The sequence below is a fragment of the Triticum aestivum genome, chromosome 7D (genome assembly GCF_018294505.1).
Source record: "Triticum aestivum cultivar Chinese Spring chromosome 7D, IWGSC CS RefSeq v2.1, whole genome shotgun sequence".
In the NCBI taxonomy this organism is placed as follows: Eukaryota; Viridiplantae; Streptophyta; class Magnoliopsida; order Poales; family Poaceae; genus Triticum; species Triticum aestivum.
In genome coordinates this window covers 223,986,908-223,991,901 of record NC_057814.1, presented here as the reverse complement: position 1 = coordinate 223,991,901, position 4,994 = coordinate 223,986,908, and positions in this window count along the sequence as shown.

Sequence of the window (4,994 nt, the reverse complement as noted above, 5' to 3'; positions counted from 1 at the left end):
GCTGCCTAGGGGGCACCTGGGTGGCCCCCTCTGGTATTTCTTTTCTCCAATAGTTCTTATATATTTCAAAGCAAATCTCCGTGAAATTTCAGCTCATTTGAAGATGTGCAAATAGGTATCTCTGACGTGGCTTTTTTAGGTCCAGAATTCCAGCTGCCGGTAATCTTACTCTTCATGTAAACCTTGCATATTAAGAGAGAAAAGGTATTAGAATTGCTCCAGAAAGTGTTATAATGATTAAAAACACTATAAATAACAGTAGAAAAATATGATGCAAAATGTACGTATTAAAGGTCTAACTGCAAACATTCTAGACCAGTGGAATGCACTCGGGGTTTATTGTGAAGAAGTGCTTGGTGTTTTTAGCAAAAACACCAGACCCTCGTCTTCCAGGCAGATTTATCCGTCAATTTTCTATCCAACGTCCCAAAATCAATTGGCGTACTGGGTTCACAAATAGCCCCGTTTCCTGGATACATTCTCGGCAGCAGCATCAGGGATGGCCACAGTGTTAAGGATGAAGTAGACGACATCAAGGAAGTAGACGAACTAGTGAGCAACCACGCGAATGTTCTCAAAAAAATCTCGTCGGCTCTTTCCCGAGCAAGATCTTGAGAGATGTTGCTTCAAAAGGCTACTCTTCCTCGTCGCGGTGCACACCAAGAAGCGGATGGGGAAGTCTTTAGAGACTGCGCAAAGCTCTAGAAAGGAAAAGGCGGCTCAGTCCTGTGTTTCCTCTCAATGAGAGGAGTGACCTCTCAAATGGACATAACTAACATCAGAGCCGATGCAGAACTTAGCAAGTCGTTAATGTTCAGTTTCTAATGATATTTTTTCTGATATATAACTTGTATTACATTGCTCTATTTGTTAACCTAGAGATATATAAAAGCCCTATAAACTGAAAAGAAGGTAATACTTCACCTTCTATCTAAAGATAATGCGCACACTGGACATAGATCCTAATTTGGCTCGGCTCGTTCATAAAACGCGACGCAAACATACGAGGCCGGAATGGGAAGGAAAGGAATAGTGTGTGTACATATCCTGTTCTTAAACTTTAGTGGTGCGTAGAAGACCAAGCTCAGTAGGTGGAAATACACGTAGGGCCTTGTGTCTGCATCATTTCTTTTTAAGACAAATCTCTCCACTTTAATTATCTTGCCACATAAGTGTTTGCTTATGGTATGGCTTAGCAGTAATGCAGGGTGGAACATCAAGGAAAAAAGGCACTACGAGGATGTCTATCTGATACAACGTTCGCTGGTCCTTGGATGTATGACAGACTATTGAACGTCTAAGGTCGTCCCTACTACACATCTCAAGGAAAAATATATTCATTAACTTAATTGACAAAATATGTGTTATACGCGATAAAAATTACTCCCTCCGTTTCTAAATATTTGTCTTTCTAGAGATTTCAACAAGTGACTACATACACAGCAAAATGAGTGAATCTACACTCTAAAATATGTCTATATACATCCGTATGTGGTAGTCCATTTAAAATCTTTAAAAAAAATTTTTTAGGAACGGAGGGGGTATATCACTGAGAACTTCTTTGAAATGTGAATCCGGTGATACCTTTTTTTAGTAGAGTGGTATGTTATTTTAACACACAACTAATATCTTATTCATTCAACTTTGCTTAAATACATTCAAATCTTATAATCCCAAAGAGAGGGAGCATTATTTCTTGTGGTTGAAACATTCAGATAGCATTGGCGCCTTAATTTGCCGTGTTGGTCTTGCGACGAGCAGACGAAGGGCACATGCATACGCATGTACTACGAGCCTACTGTTTGCATATATTGCGGGCGAGTGACTCTGCACCTAGAGGCCATGTTCTTGAACAGGGCGTCCATCCAGAGCCAGCTAACAATTAATGAACCACACACCGATCAATAATACTACTCCGTTTGGCTCTTTCCGATCCAAGGACTTGATCGATCACTCTCATCGGTTCCCAACTCGCTAGCTCAAGTAGAAAGGAACCGAAGCTCATGGGCCATCCACACAAACTTAGCATAATGCCGATACTACTATAGTACATGCTATGTATGTATATAAATGCCAATCTGCATTGCGTTCCGCGCATTCATCATCCCATGATCCATCAGTGATCGACGGATGGGGGTGCATGCATGGGCCCTATTCCTAAAACATATGATGCTCCCTCATATGGACTATGGAGTAGACTACTACTTGTCCATGATCTAGCCGGCTGAGCTGAGTTTGGTTCAGTTCAGTGAGAGCTGCCATGGCCATGCATATTCGACGTGGCAAATCTTCCGCCACGAGCAGCGAATTTCTCGGTATTTGTATGCTCCGTAGTAGTATGTAGCAGCACATGCGTGCTCGAGCTAGCTAGCACAATAGTGCAAGTCGTGATCAGGAAAGATATTCATCGGTGTTCTGTGTACTCCTTCCGTTCGACAATGTAGTGGGTATAGATTTTTTAAGAAGTTAAAATTTACAAATTTTTTTGCAGGAAAAAAATTACAAACTTTGACCAAATTTATAAAAAAATAAAAAATTCTAGAATACCAAATACGGTACATATTATTAGATATTCCCTCCATTTTTATTTACTCTGCATATTAGGTTTGACTATCAAACTTCGTAAAGTTTGATCAAGTTTATAGAAAAAATATAAACATTTACCATATAAAATTTATACGATATGAAAGTATATTCAATAATCAACCTAATGGTATTGATTTGTTATTGTATATGTTAATATTTTTGTTTATAATTTTTGTTAAAGTTTATAAAGCTTGACTTTGACCAAAACTAATACGCAGACTAAATAAAAACAGAGAAAGTACATCACAAGACATACTTCCATATTGTATATATTCAATATTGTAGTTATAAACAGGCTTATCGGTAAACTTGATCAAAAATTGTAAAATTTGACTTTTCAAAAAAATTATATGCACTATATTATGAAATGAAGGGAGTATATACTGGAGTAGGAGACATAATTAGCCGAACCAACTGATAGCTTCTTGGTGCGATCGACGTACATTCAATATGCAGGTAGCTTGTAGTCTTCGGCAGGCATGCAGATCGAGGTATGCATGGTGGCTATGCCCATGTTCCATCTAGAAACAACCTTCCGAAACCACGTTTTCGGTCTCTCTGACATTATGAGCCGCATTTTACACCATATTAATTAACAATCATTCCCCCGAAGGGGTCGGAAATGACGGAAGGAGCAGGGAGATCCAAATGTCTGCAAACAAATTGGAATTTGGTTTTGGTTGGGGATTTACAGCATCTCTAATGGTGATTCATAAATTTCCTCTTGCATACATCTGTGGTTAGGGGGATTAGTCTGCGGATATGGATACATGAGGCCGCCATTCAAGTCTATTCGCATACATTTCAACTATAATGCGAACATACATGCAAACATGATGAATTTCATTCAAACCGGACGAAAACATTTACATTTTGGATATATTTTAACTAAAAAAGGTAAAAGTATGTGCACGTCCGGTCGCGCGGAGCTCCATTCCCATGACACTGATACACTACACTAGTTTACGGCCTGCCGCGGTGGATCCGTTTGTCTTCCCCATGTTCGGCAACCCGCTCATCGGATTCCCGGGAGCCCCAGAGGTATACTCTTCCCCCGTACATTCCCTATGTCCGACTACGCAGCTCATCGAAGTGGCAAAGTGGGTGCTTCGGCCGAAGGGGAAGGGGGCACTTCAGCCGGAGGGGAAGGGGCGCTTCAGCTGGAGGGGAAGGGAGCCTACTCCGCTTCCGTGAAGCCCAGTCCGGGGTCGACGATGGTCTGCGCTAAAGAACCGGGAAAGTCAACGGCTGTGCAAGCGGCGGTGGCCTTCCTAGGACCCAAGCGGCGATGGCCTCTCGTGTTCTACTTTTCCTCAATGTTGGCGGCGGCGACGGGCGCGGAGGCGCTGGCCACCGACTCGTCGATCTCCGCGTCTTTCTCCATCGACCAGGCGCGATCCCGGCAACGTTGATGGCGGCTGGCCTCGTCCATGGCAGCCATGCTGACCGTCCCGCCATGCTCCCCTGTGTGCCTGCCTGAAGCAACTCGCCACTCCTCCTCGAGCTAGCTTGTAGCGGCGAGTTGCTGAACCACGCGCCGGGTTGGAGCAGCAACTTGCTCCGTCGGGCTAGGCAAGGGAGGTGGAGCAGTGAGCCACCTGGCTCGTATCCGGTGGGCTCGTTGAGCCACCCAGCCGGCTTTTATGCCGAAGAACTGCTCTGCCTGCTCGTCGGATGCCATCTAAAGGGCAGATAAAATGGTGGAAGGAGTAAATGGGGAGCGGCGGAGTGCAGTGATTCTTGCCCAGCGTCCGGCCTCCTTTAAATAGCCGGCTGACGGAGGAGCTTGTGCGGCGTTGTGGTTAATGCCGCCCTACTCGTGAATGGACGTGTGGCCAGACTAGGTTTCTTGGCACACGCGCGGGTTTATTAGAGCCGTTTGAATGCGGCAAGAAGGCGTGTTCAGCTGGACATGCAGCGGTCGGCGCGCCGCTTCAGTGGTTGAGGCGATGAGAGGTCACTGCCACTCTGGGCTAGCTTCAACGTGGAGCGGCCACTCTAGAGCAGCATGAATGCGGGCAGCTGGCGCCGCCCGAGAACGCGCGCGGGCGAGAGTGGGGGGGTTTGGGTGGACCAGGGTGGTCAGAAGCAGGCGTAGGTGCTGTCCGGACGCCCGCAAAGCCCCCATGTTTGTATCCGGTTTACGTGAGAAAGTGCATCCAAACCGCCCTAGGGACCGATGCACGACCGCATTGGATGACACAACATGTCCGGACCACGCGGTCCAGACGTTTGTGGGCGATTTGAGGGTCGGCATTGGAGAAACCCTTAGAAAGTGATATCAGGTGGTTGCTGGTGGAAGACGACCATGGAAGCGAGTTTCCTAAAAGAAATCTAAGAACTGGCACCCAATGGACTCAGCAACTTTTGGATGAAATCACCATACTACGCCTCAAGGTCGTCACCAA